The sequence below is a fragment of the Cygnus olor genome, chromosome 13, assembly GCF_009769625.2.
Source record: "Cygnus olor isolate bCygOlo1 chromosome 13, bCygOlo1.pri.v2, whole genome shotgun sequence".
Lineage (NCBI taxonomy): Eukaryota > Metazoa > Chordata > Aves > Anseriformes > Anatidae > Cygnus > Cygnus olor.
Window position 1 is genome coordinate 4,640,292 of NC_049181.1, and position 14,510 is coordinate 4,654,801.

The 14,510-nt window shown below is 35.6% G+C and overlaps 1 protein-coding gene and 1 long non-coding RNA gene across 15 annotated transcripts in view; one reads left to right on the forward strand and one right to left on the reverse strand.

The window, feature by feature from the left end:
* Positions 1-14,510, reverse strand: part of LOC121077154 — a 49,415-nt gene that overhangs the window by 15,375 nt on the left and 19,530 nt on the right. For all 5 annotated transcript variants that reach the window (XR_005823922.1, XR_005823924.1, XR_005823920.1 and 2 more), the window contains exon 2: positions 10,440-10,564. This is a non-coding gene — a long non-coding RNA (uncharacterized LOC121077154). The remainder of the gene's footprint in view (positions 1-10,439; positions 10,565-14,510) is intronic.
* PCDH11X (protocadherin 11 X-linked) overlaps positions 1-14,510 on the forward strand; it is a 488,057-nt gene that overhangs the window by 9,448 nt on the left and 464,099 nt on the right. The window lies entirely within an intron of this gene.

The window sequence follows — 14,510 nt, forward strand, 5'->3', positions numbered from 1 at the left end:
ATATAAACAAATAGAATGCTTTCCTGTTAAGTCTGACAAAAGATTAAAAATGCTGGGTTTTGTTATGAGTCCCCTTAATATATAAAGTTGGTATTTTCATTGCACTATACTTAACAAAAATAAATATTTAAAATTCATGGCTGAATCAAAAATAGTGCAACATCAGTCTGCAAAAAAACATTTACAGTCTCAGTTCATTATGTGTAAATCATTTTGGCAGGTACAGTACTTCAAGTTTTATTGTATTATAAACACTAAAAAAGCTTTAAAGAAATCATTGAAAAAAAATTAGAGTAAGTGATTTAGATGAAGCTGGCAGGTGGTATAGTATAGCTATTGTGAGATTAACTAAATTCTAAAAATTCAGTCACTTCAGAGAATTGGATCTATGTCGATTTAGTCATTGCTGTAATAAGTCATTGCTGCTGACCAAACTGCAAGGCAGTGGTTGATGGATGTATCAAACAATCAACAGAAACTACTTTCTGAACAGTTTAGGACACTTTGGTGATCATAGTGATAATTGTATCTGAACATCTCTTTAAATGCTGTCCATGTGGTTATATGTATATATAAGGAATATGCGTCACCATGACCTTACAAATTTGTCTGAATGGGAAGGCAGAGGGTAAGAAACCTCTAGTGAAGTCAAAATTTCAAATGCTTTTGCAAACGGCATCAGAAAGTTACTGTGGTAGTAAAATACCTGCTGAAGAGCCGAACACTTGTTAGACATGCTTAGACATTTCTTTGTTTGATCGCTGAGGCAATTATAAATTTTAATAGAATATTTTGTGATCTATAAGAAGAGGTTGAGGATGGCATCATCTTGTGGACCACAGTTGTCATTTTCTCCTCTTTCTTTTAATAAATAGAACTTTGGCTCATGTAGTTCTTATAACCTCAGCTGTAACTATTTCGGGGGGAGAAACATGTCAAGTTATTTCTGTGTTGGCAACATCTAGTTTCTTTCTCAGATTATAGAGATGTTACTCAGCTTTATGATGGGAGCCCTAGTTTTATTGAGTTCTTTCAAATTGAAGAGTTGCCTTCTGTCCTTGATGCCAGTGTGATTTCAGGCTGGGTTATGCATGCTAATTTGCACTAGATCAGTTTTCTTTTTTGTTTTCCTGAACCTAGACCAGTGCTTTCAACCGTGTTTCTTAGCAATAAAATTCATCCCTGGTTAGGTGTGAATTATTTGAAGCTCAAAGAGAAAGTAATGTTGGTAGTAAACCAAAAGAAGTATTGAAGTGCTTTCTCCTTTGTTTTTGCATACTAAAAAAAAAAAAAAAAATAATATTCAGAAGAACCCTTGGAAAAATTCAGATCTAATGAAACTAGACTAGGCTGCTAAGCAGCCTAGTGTAACTTAGAAACTTTGAGCAGGTTTGGCTAGACTGTATCTCCAGACATGTCTTCCAACCTGAATTTTTCTATGATTCCATGAGAAAGCCGCTAACTCTTCCATGTAGGACATACCTTTTACTTCTGTCTTGATTGGGATTTTTTGCTCAAATCCAGGAGCTTGCTATATCCTTGCGGATCTTATTGTTCAAGGAGTAGTAAAGAAGTGAGGGACAGGAAGAGGAACCTACTAGTGAACAGGAGAGAGCTGTTATTTCTGTTCTTGCACTTGGATCTTAACATTGTTTGCTATTCCTGTCTCAGTGTGTGCTATCTGATGTAATTTTGGAGACCTCCTTGAACTGAGGTTATAAAGACAAGCTCACACTTCAGCAAGTCATCTGTTCACTGCCTTTCTAGAGTGCTGTTCTAAATACAGTTTAAAGTACTGCTTTTGATCTGTGAAACACCTTTTAGTTTTATTTTGATTTCTGAGGAAGACTTGCTGTGTGATTTTATTCTTCTGTGAAAAACAGTAGAAGAGCAGAAGCTTCAGCTTTAAACATCTGAGCTGAGGGCAAGAGAACTTGAGATTGATTCTTTTCCCTTGGTACTACAAGACCTAAGTTAGTTGACATTCAGAGCTGTAAGACAAACCCATTAATCTGTATTTTTCTGAGGGTTTTCTGGAGTGGACACATTAGATGGAGTGTAATTTTGTTTGTATTTGTGAAGAGTATTCTGCTGATGCTTCATGTTGATGATTTAGTGCTCTTTACTACAAGAGTGTCTGGAGGTTGACACATTCACTACAAAAATGCATGAAATGAAGTTTCTGGAGAGGGACTTATCCATATAATCCATACAATATACTAAGAGAAGAGATGATAAGGTTGAGAATAGGTGTTGTTTTTTATAGACGTAAATTTTATTAGTTTCCCTAGATGTAAGATAAGACAACTGTAAATGAAGCTAAAGTTCTTCAAAATTCTTATCAGAAGCTGAATTTTTAAATTGGTCAAAGGCCTGCCATTTTCTGTTGAAAAGCATCCTAGAAGCTACCTGTTTGGTTCAGTGTTCTCATTCTGCTTAAATATTAGTACTTCACTGCATTGAAGCTTCTAAATAGTACTCACTGGCGGTAATGGAATGAATGATCTGGGTTCACTGAGGTAAGAAAAAAGACCAGAACAAGTTGTCTGGGGGGGGGGTGTGCGGTCGCTATTCTGGGAGGTTTTCAGGACCAGAATGGATAAAAACCTGAGGAACCTGCACAGACTTCATGGTTGACCCAGAGAAAGAGATTGGATTAGGTCACCTTAAGAGATCCCTTCTGACTCGAATCATCCTGTGATTCTGTGTCTTATTAGCTCATAATATATTTAAGGATACCCTTGACTCTGCAAGAGCCTTCCATTTTTTTCCCTGAGTATGATAATGTTGTAGGCTGTTATTTACATGCCTTTTAAGGCAGATCTGCAGACAGATATGCTGTGCTATATGGCATTTTAGGATTATGGTGTTTGGAGAGTGAAAGAGATGTTTGCAAGCATTTTCCTAAAACCTCAAAAATGGAATAGGTATCACTGAGGGAAGAGAAGGAATTTTGTTAGCTAGCCTTTTCTAAATGTCTTTCTTTGTCTTGTACTCCAGGCAGTAGTTCTAGTATAACAATGTTTTGGTATGTGACCGTGTAAGCAGTTACCTTTTAAAGAATCCTTACTCTTACAAAACCTCCATTTTATTCTTAGTTTCATCGTGGAATTATTCGTCAAAGTAGGCAGTCAAACCAAAATTGGGCACTGAGAACTAGTGGTGAAGGCTGCTGAGTCTGAAGTAGCTTTTTTATTTTTTGGTTGTTAAAACTAGATTAGACTGTCTTTCAGGTACTTCCACTTATTTTCTGTTCTGTCTGTACTACATGGTATCATTGGTATGTTTTTTTTTTTTAAATGTCTAAAAGGGACATAATAGTGCATATGCTAAATCTGAAATCTACCTTTAAAATTTACTTCCATGGGTTTATGTTAGTTTATTTGGGCTGATTTTAACTGAAAGCTCAGCAGAATACTGAATGCACTCATTTAGTATTTTCTATCCACGATTCTTGCTGTACCATTTAATTATCCATTTTGTTTCTGCTTTCTGAACAAGAATCCTTTCTCTTCCTTTAAAAATACTTAGGTGTTAATAAAATACTGTGATAGATCTCTGCTGTCTGCAGTTTATTTGTAATTGCCTGGTCAGTAAACACAGTTGTTACATAATGATGGACTGTTCCCTGTTACACTGAGGAAAGTGTCTTAATTATTTGTTTATCTTAATGAGTGTAAAAGACTGCATTGCATTTATACCATAGATTGTCTCAGATTGATATTTTGAGGATGACCTCCCCCCCCCCATTTTAAATAACAGCAGATGGTTTATGGGAAAATCTTTGGAAGGCCAATAGGCTAAATCAAAGTTTCCTTGACTTTCAGGAAGTACCCTACAGTGGGACTGTTTTTCTAACAACAGGAAATTTAATAATAAAGCACTAATGCACAGTATGTCATAGAACTTCCTAAATATGCCAAATGTTCCATAGAAAAAGTATATTCCGTTTACAAATAAAAATTAAAAAAAAGTGCAACATTCACTATCTGCTTGTTAGCATGTATTTTAGACATGGGACTTAGGCTTGCTTCAAGATGATCTACTCTGATAGTACTGAATATAAAAATGTCAATATAATTATTCATCTCAGCAGAAAATCATTTTTGCTGTTTTTTTTCCCCTGTGGAGGAGGGGATGAACTGGTTTTCTATTATTCTTTATCATTTAGGTTTTCTATTTTTACCATCAACTGGGAACATTTCCCAGTTACCTTCCATCATGTATTCAGGAATGGGCCATCTTATAAGACAAATCTCAATAAAAGAGATGCCCTGATGAGCCAGAATGAACTAGTGGTAATTCAGCAAAAGCTATTCCTTGACTGATGATCAGGAAACATGGTCAGCTTTGGATATAAAGTGAACTACTTAACATTAGAATAATGCTAATCCAGACTGTCTCTAAAGATATTACAAGTATTCAGTTGTAGCAACTTCATATTAAATGCTCTGAATGAGGCATGTGTATATGAACAGATTCTGTTTGTTGTTGCATTGGTGCAACTACAAGAAAATAGTGTTATGCAAATATAAGTTACTATCCACAGACTCAGAACCCTGGCAGCTGTTCTGATCCTTCCCTTGTCTGAATCAGCACAATTTTTTTTTTTGAAAAGATACTTCATTGCAATCACTGCTAGGCAAGACAGTGTAATTTGTATGTATAGTTACCATCATAGATAATATATTTATGAGCTGTATAACCATGGGGAAATCACAGATTTTCAATTTCTCTTGGAAAATCTTCATTATTAGAAGGTGTTACTGGAGTATTGTTTGTTGTAAGAGAAGAAATTCAAGTTCAAGATTTTAATGAATCTCTTGAGAGAATCATCAGATTTACAGGTTAAAAAAGCTGTAAACATTCTACCGGGAGTAGTCATTAAAGAGAAGATGAATGTGAGCTATCTGTACTTTTCTTACGAAACAGAAATCTTGAAGATGATTTACAAACCAAAAATGTGTTTATCTTTAAATGGTCTGTATTGCTGCATTATATAATGAAATACAAAGTAAGGTTAAAAGTAAGTCTTGTTAGCAAGATGAGATGCAGTTTCACTGTTTCGTTTGGGGAAGTTTATAGGTAAGTCAGCACTGATCAGAATGTTTATGGAAGAAGCCTGAGAATATTGCCTTGATTTCTAAGTTTGAAAAAGCATTAGAGTGGAAAAAAAAAAATCCTTCCTGCATAATCATCTTGGACGGCCTTATGTTGAAAATTAGATTTTCTAAGTTAAATAAAAAAGAATTAATAAAAGATCTGTAGATTAAATAAATAAATTTGGTGAAAACAGTTCGATTCTCTGGTGAGTTACTTTTTTTGTAAATCAGAAAGTGACAGCATAGGACTGCAGAAAGACTTGCTTTTCCACAAGGCACTTCATACCTTTGATTATTCACCCAGGCTTGACTGAGCCAGCAACATACTAGTGCAAATTCATAATTTGTGATGAAATAGCTTGTTTAATCCTTGCTTTTCTTCTGAAGTATTACAGATGCAGTGAAGGGAACAGTTTAGAATATGTTGCTAATAAAAAAAATTGCAAATATTTTGAATTCATCAAATATTGTTGCTTCAAACTTTTAAATTGGTCATCTAAGATGTGTGAATATTTAATTGAAGTTGTCTCCTGCTTCTTCAGAAAGCTCTAGAACTGTCATGAAGAAGCCACTTTGTTCGTAGTTTGGGTGAATTTTTGGCATGAGTTTTGTTTTGTTAGTGTAACTCTTCAGTGGAGCACAAATGTACTGAAAACTTGGATAACAACAAAACGTGAACTGTGTCCTAACCGCATCTGTTGAACATAACAGTAGTTTTGAATTCATTCAGCTTTTGAATAGGTCACGCCCTTTGCAAATAATATGCATAACAAACTGCTGTATTCAGTGCCTCATCATTATGAATAGTGTGTATTTCAGCTGACACAGCCCTTCACGGTATGATTTTACTACTTCCGTACATGACTGAGAGTCTGGGCTTTTTGTCATACTGTAAATATTCAGTAGTTCAAAACAAAATCACCGTGATAATGAGAGGATTGATGCTTCCTAATACTTTTATAAAGATTACCTGCCATTGAGTACTTGATTTTTTTTTTTTAAGATGTGTATGTGCATTTTCCTTTTTTTGTTAAAAGCATGCATATGTTACTTATATCTGTGCGTGGACATGCTGTTGTCATAAAAGTCTTACTGTTATACGTTACTTATATCCTTGGTCTGAACTAAACATAGTGCTTACAGGTTTTTGGGCAAACTTCTTCATGAAGCATTCCCGGCAAAATTCATTGCTGAGATACCAATGCGCAGAATACTCTTAAGGAGACTTCCAGTCTGTGTATGATGATGATGTGTATGATGATGAATGTAAATCAGGACAAGAATAAGGACATCAGGTTTCTTCTAGTTTAAGACTGAAATATCACAGAATGTAAAGGAATATGCTCATTCATGTAGAATCAATTTTGTGATGTAGACTGTTAGTAAAAGGTGATTAACAGTCTTGTGTTTTCTAGTGGCATTATCTTTGTAAAAGTAAAGAACATCGAATCTAACAAGCTGCAACACTGATATTTAAGACGCATACAATGTTCTTTTAGCGTGAATTTGCACTTAGACCATCACTTCTCTAGATGACTGGAGAACATTTTGCTAATTCTCATGTATACACTATCTGCTACCTGTTTCTCTCCCACTGACTCCTTCTTTTCTGCTGGTATGAGCCCTAAAAGCAACATCTCTCGTTATGAAAGCAGTAGATATCAAAAAATTATTTGAAACCCTGTGACTTTTTCCTTCACAAAGGCTTGCAAATGTGGGTTTATCATTATTTATTTATTTATTTATTTAGGAAAAATGCCAGCTAGTGCACAGACAGTTTTTCTCTCAGAGCCTAGTGTTAAGGTTAACAAGTTGTCAATAGCTGCATGTTGCCATTATTACAAAACCCTGCTGCTTTCAGTTCAGGTTGAGGAGTCTAATAAGAATGTTCATTGTTTCTTTTTTTTTTTTTCCCATGCTTCTCATTCCCAGCACTCACCGAAGAGTATGTTTTAAAAGTTGAATGGCTTTTGGTGGGGTGTTGATGAAATTGTTTCATCTTACTGGCCAGCATGATACTGATAGAACAGCAAATAGTTCACTGAGATGGGGGGGAACTACTCCCCAAACCTGCCACTGTTTCTTGAACTATTTATAAGAAGAAATCTAATTTTAGAGTAATTTTATTCTACAAAATTAAATTCAGTGTTAAGAAAGCAGAATATATTTACATTATGTAGCACAAGCACTCGTGTAAGACTTTTTATAGCAATAAAACTGTGCACATCTTGATGGATGTCTGTTGAGACATGCTGACAAAAAATGGGTCTTATCTATCATGTATCATTCAAAGTTACAGTATCTGTTTTTGTTTTTTTTTTTTTCAAACAGAAAACCTATGTAAAGTATTTAATGAAACAAAATATTTTCAGTGCTTAAGAGCTGTTTGCTGTTCTTTTGGGATATCCTATGTATTAGCTTTTCGATATATTGCTCAGTGAAGTGTCAACTTTGGGAAAAGGCTGGTAAATGAATCCTTGTTGGTATATTCTTGTCATCAAGCAATCAGTGTGAATTTGACACTGATCCAGGAAGAGTTAATGTATTGAAATTATGAGTTCTACATGCTCATTTATTTCCAAAAGAAACCACCAACAATGACTATTAAGAAACTCTAGACTTGGGTGTACTAGGAAATCTGAAGCTTGATGTCATGAATATGTAGAAAAACATCATATAATTTGATTTGGAAGAGTGAAAATGTTCCAAGTAGACAAAATAATAGTGCTAACAATGGTACAAGAGTGACCAATCTAACAGACTACCTAACCAGGAGCAACAAAAGTCCTATGAGACTTCTCTTTCCAGGAGTTTCTGATGCGTCAGAATAAGAAAAGAAAAACAAACTGGGCATTCATGTTATGTGTCAGGAGCTGACTTTCAGTCATTAATTAGGTTATGCCCGTTTCATGTCGGGAAAGGATTAGAGTTCAGGAAAAAAAGAGTACACTGTGTTACTCAAGAGCACTGTGTTATGCCATTGTCTGAGATAATGTTGGACCCTACCTTAATTCTGGTAAATTTACAATGGAGCAGGAGAGGAAAAAAAAAAAAAAGAGCAGAGCCCTAGATGAAAACTTCATAGACGTGAAGACATGGTTGCAGATGTACATGGTCAGCAAGCCAAAGAACTGAGATGAATATGCTGCAATACCAAGGCAAAGTGCCAGGATGAAGCGAAAGTGTTCAAGGAAACCATGGCATTGGAGCCTCATAATAAAGAGAAGCTCTGAAGCAAGACATTCAAATACTGAGGAAAAAATATCCAAGAGCCCTGATACATTTTGCCAAGCTAGGAGAAAGCAAGAAACAAGGCAAAACATTAAATTCTCATGAAGAAGCACCCCAGTGTTGAAGGAAAATGCTGATATGTTCAGATAAAATTGATGGTTCTAATGCAGAGTGCTTAACAGGTAAAAGTTAGGAGTACAATAGCTTCAAACTGAATGCCAGAGCTGTGGAATTTCTTTGGTGCCTTACCCACTGAATACTCACACATTTTTTTGTCAGTATTTATTTAAGAAGTAGCAAGGTGACTATAAGATAAATGGTACCCTGTAACTGGTGTGGAAATCTGGTGAAGGAAAATGAGTTGCAAGAACCGAAGACACTGCACTTCTAGCTTATTTTCAGGCAAAATGTGACAGAACTGTAGAACAAGGGAGATAGGTATAAATTCATGGAGGCTCAACTCAACCTGAAGTAAACTTGTCTCACTAATAATGGTTGCAGAACCAGTGATGACAATTTACGTGTGAAATTGTATCAGTTGTTGTGGTTCAGTGCACCTTGAAAGGGAATACTGTACGTATTATATACGTGTTGATGTCCATAGAGCTGGAAATCTGCCATTTGTCTATGCATTTATTTTCATTAGAAATTGCTGTGTTGCCAATTGTATAGACTATAAACTACTAATTTATGCAGGGACTGACTTAGATTGCCAGCGATACTTTTTGGGTAGTTGCAGAGCTCTTCATGAAGATTTTTAGTATGATGCCAGAAGAGACAGTTTATTCTTTCCCTTTTCTCTGTTTTTTTTTTACAGTTCTGATTAGTGTCAATTATCAGTATGACATAAATACTACCTCACTTGATAAGACCTGTGTTGTTTCACTTATCCTCATCTGTTTCTTTTGACAGCAAATGACCTACACTTCCAGAGTACACAACACCTTGTGTTCTGTGCAGATTCTGACAGATTGATTGCAACAGAACATAGATATATGCATTTTGCTCACAGATTCAACATGAAATATGGCAAATGTATTTTGATTACCATCTTTCAGAATGTCCTTTTCATGGAATAAAAGGAGAGACGTCTGGTGCAAGGTTTTTAAAATCTTTAGAGGCTAAATCACACAGATCCACTAGGAAGGATCCTTCAGGTTGGTAAACAATGATCTTGGAGCAGCTGATATTTCATCTTTACCCTTCAAGTTTTTGCAACGTTGTTCTTTAGCACTGAATGCATTATAACTCCATAGGCATTGGAAATTGTGGGAGAATTACTGGAGATTCAGAACAGAATTTGTACATAGTCCAAGTCCCTCTTGGGCAAATATAGCACACTGGAAACTTGGGAAGAATGTGAATGATGTAACCAAGCTCAGCTTCACAAGAGATTTAGAAAGAATATTTAGCTTCCCAGAATGAGATCTGGGCAAAGAAATTTTGTCTTGACCAAAGGCAGCAACTCATCCAGTTTATATTCAGTTGTGCTGCAACTCAAGCCCCTACTTCTGCTCTGTTCCATTCTACCAAAGAAGGATTTTTTTTTCAGAAATACCGTGTGGTTCTGTTCGACCCAGCTGATTAAAATTAATTAAAAAAAATATTTAAACAAGTTCCGGCATATTGTAATGACATATAAACAATTAAAAATACTTAAATGATGAATCTGTGTAGTAACAGCCAGCTGCAGAATACTTACAAATGGAGTATGTTAAACCATTTAGATAATCCAAATATTATGTACAACAGATCTTGTACTAATTCATTATGAAACAGCAATTTCATTTAATCATTCATTAGCTATTTATAAGGTGTCTGCATAGTAAGTATGCATACAGATTATTGTTCAGCATGATGGCCAGTGTAATGATTGCAAAAGTGTCACCCATGTGTAATCACTAACATTTGTTGGTTTGGTGTTGCTTTGTGTTTGTTTTTTTTGGTGATCATTGTTTTCAACTTACTAGAGTTACCAAAATGACTGTAGGTTATGGTTCTCAAACATGTATGTGTAATAGAGTGAACGAGCCTGACTTCCTAAGGAAAAAAAATACTCAAATTATAACAAGTAATTTGTTATTCATTTCTGGAATGTGTATTTACCGCTTCCATCATTGAGACAGTAAAGCAGGTAGCCGAGAAACACTGTAGAATGTTCTTGGAGGTTTTCAAGGCCCAGCTGGCCACAGCCTGAAGCAGTCTGTCTGGAGCTCAGCACTGGCACATACCTGTGGAGGACATGGGACTTAGAGCCCTTTCAAGGACTCTTCTGACCTGAACAGTTCTGTGATTTGGTGGGACACTGAGAAGAATGCTATTAGTTATGTGTTATGTTTGCAAGGTTGCTGAACTTGATTTTATTGTAGGATATAATGTTAGACCGTGATTAAACAGGAAACAAATCCAGAGGAAGCAAATTGTGTAATACTCTGTCATTCTATGCTGAGTTATCTTAATCATTAGTATTAAAAAAAAAAAAAAACACCACCCACGGTGCTTTGTTTTTTCATATGAATGACATGTAAGTTTCAGCTTCCCTGTTGTGATAATGAGTTTCTTTGTCTTACTGTACTGTAGGTGTAGGGTACTGGAGGATTCAGTTCTTATCAGCAATACACTGCTACATACCTTGCATACATATCTGTATAAACCTACTTATCTGATGATTAAAGCTTTGTTAACCTTGATCAATAATTTGTTACCAAAGTTAAAAGTATCTAAGGATTTAGGTTACCAAATCAGACCACAATTATAATTTGTCCCATAACTATTTACTATTGTGAAAGATACACACTGCTATTTCCAAAAATTGCAATGGTCTTAGTTTAAGCTCCAAACAGCTTTAGAACATAACGTAAAATGGTAATACTAATGATAAATGTAAAAATGTACAAAATCAAACATACAGACATCTTGCTAAAATTCAGCTGATCATGTACAAATACTTTTCTTCCAAGCCTGGTCACATGCCTATCTGCCTGCTTCAAAAACCAGGATGTGCACTAAATTACATATAGATTTAGTATGACTGTTAACATTCTTAGAGAGTACTAATGGGGTTATTTATCATATATACTCTCACTCCTAAAATGAGTATGTGAAGACTGGAAGAGAGCTTGTGGGTTTTAACAGTCCTGAACCTTGCTACTGCAAATCCCACATCACGTGGTCCCTTTCATATATGAACTTAGAGTATTTACGTCTTATAAAGAAAGTGGGAAAGAGTTAAGATTTTGATTTAAAATAATCCTTTTTATCACATGCTTGGGAACTTGCATTCTTTTTTTAAGTAAACAAACAAACATTTCTCTTGGTATCAAAGAATTGATAAATTTTAAAAGTCCATTTCATTTCCGTAGTGATGCATCACTTTGTTATATCAACTTTAAATGATTAGATGCAAAAATGTAGTGCTGAGGTATTTGATGTTAGCTAAGTATGGGTTTATTGTGAGGTGTACAGTCTAATAGTGAAAATGCAAATTATTTACAGACCAAGTAGCTGTTGGTTTGTGATGCTATATGCAAGTGCACCTGCATTAACTTGTATGTTTCCCATTCTAGTTAAAACTGAGCCTGCAATTTGTTGTAAACGTCTGTATTCACAGGTTCCATTTTCAATTTAAATAGATTTATTTTCAACTGTGAGAGTGAAATTTCCCTCTTTAGGAACTTCAAAATGAAGAGACAAAAAAAAAAACCAACAACAAAACAAAACGAAGCCAGGTTTTTTAAAAGAAAAACAACAAAATTCAGCAATTGGTAAAATGAAATGGAAGGTAAGGAGAGAGAACTGCAAAAAGCCAGACTCTGAAGTCAGGCATCGTTACTTGTGGGCAATGGGCGATGTGGCACAACACGGCACTCAGTCAAAATGAGTATTGCTTAAGCAACAGTGATTGAGCTTAAAGTTCTTGAGCATTAATGACAGACTGAAAGAAGCTGCTAGCTTGTGGTAATCAAGAGAACTGATCTAGCTGTTAATTGCCAGGAATACCTGCATTGAAATCTTCATTGCTATTGTAACATGAAATTGATGGAAAAAATGGTAGAGATTCTTTTTGTATAACGAGCATTCATTTCCTGTTTATCATTTTTTTTCAGTTTGTTCATATCACCTGAATATGTTTCCAAAAATAGAAAAGAAGAAGAAAATCATCCAAAATTATCTGCAAGGGCTTGCATAAAGTATTGCTTTTGTTGCTATCTAGAAGAAAAATACGAGTTACAAGTATTAGGATAGAAGTATCGGTAACTGAACTATAAAAACCAGCATGAAACCAACAAAAAAATCAGCAACAGTGATACCACAGAGACAAAGGATAGCAAATAAATAAAAGTCTTGCTTTGAAGGCTGCCATGGTGAACCGATAATTACTATTCAAAGGTGTGGAAGCCTGTCATTCACATAATCCACCCTAAAAATTAATAAGACCTATTAATTGAATTTGACCACATCAGGAAAGTTTTCCAATATACAGAACTGCAGGAGTATTCTCTGGATGCTTAGATCTATTTTGAGTTGGCTGTCAAGGCATCTTTGGAGTCTGGGTTCACTATATTCTAACCAAGAGGCAAACTTCTTTCCTGCGTAGTAACACTGACACCAGTCAGCAGAAGCATTACAATGCACAGGACTTTCTTAAACAGGGAAGACTGGTGATAGGTTGCTTTCCATGAAGAGAAGTGGCTAGTGGGACGTCCTCTGTCTGTCTGAATCTGCACCTGCAGATGTTGAAATGTTGAAAACTCGCTGTGAGTTTTCAGTAATCGGATGTGATGTTTATTATTACTATGAACAGATATATTAATCTGTGAACTGAATACACCTCTACACATAGATATACTGTGATTTTAACATTTACTTTTTTTTTCAGAAATCTTAAAAGAATCCATACCAAGTAATAGTCATTTAATTTAGACACCACTGGTAAACTAGGAGTCAGCTGATTTTATTTATAGCTCTATGAATCTGAGTGACTGAACTGAGATCACTATGAATGAGCTGCAATACCTTGTATATTAGATATGCCATTTACTTAAATCTTCATTAGGTGTTCAATTTACATTACGATTAGGCAGAAATTACTGATTTAGAAGACATATCATGGCAGGTATGTACTATCTGGCAAAATAGACGGCCCTATGCTGAATGTTCTATTCCAGTTACATTTCTGATTCAGAAATTGTATTGAAAAGGAGAAGACGTAAAAGTAAACAAAAACAGTAACAAAAATTTGTGCAGACTTAAGTTACAAGTTGAAATAGATAACGCTGTTTTATCTACAGCTTTCAGCCATTAACAACTTGTTTCCAAAGCATTCAGTCATCCAGCATAGCCCCACTATGCATCCAGTATTTTAGGACTCCATGTGGGAAAATGGCCTTTGCAGGGAGATTTCTTTCGTGGTTTCCCCCATACACACAGCCGTGTGAGACCGAACTCATGAGAAGGCTCCAATGTCTCAGGTATTGTATATCATCGTAATTCCAAATGCTTCAAGCCTCGCTTATGTCAGAGAGGATCTGACCCTTTCTACAAAATTAGTGAAATTATTAGAGCTTTCTCTACAACACATCGCTATGGAAAGCAAAAACATTTGGGAATAGCTAGTGCATATATGGAGTATCCTTGTCTTCAAGGAACTTCGAAAGATAATTGCATTACAGTTAGTGGTTCATTTTTAGTTTTTACAATTTAAATTCTGTCATTTCCAAAATGTTCTATTTAAGTTAGTAAAAATGTTTCTATAGAGAACCATATAATAGAATCACAGAATGGCTCGGGTTGGAAGTGACCTCAAATACCTGTGGTTCCAACCCCCTGCCATGGGCAGGGATGCCACTAGAGCAGGCTGCCCAGGGCCTCGTCCAACCTGGCTTTGAACACCTCCAGGGATGGGGCATCCATAGCCTCTCTGGGCAGCCTGGGCCAGTGCCCCACCAACATACTGACTTGCCTTGCACCCCAAAGAGAACGTTTCTGAAGTGACATCATTTTACATCCATTTTGGTACTCTGAAATTAGTTTGATGTGAGCACACAGTCAACCTTCTATGCATGCTCTTTTTACACCAATGCACTTACACTGATTTACATGAAATTACATCCTGATGAAACATGAAATTTTATTGTCTTTTAGTGTTAATTTGTAACATTAACTTCCGGAAGACAA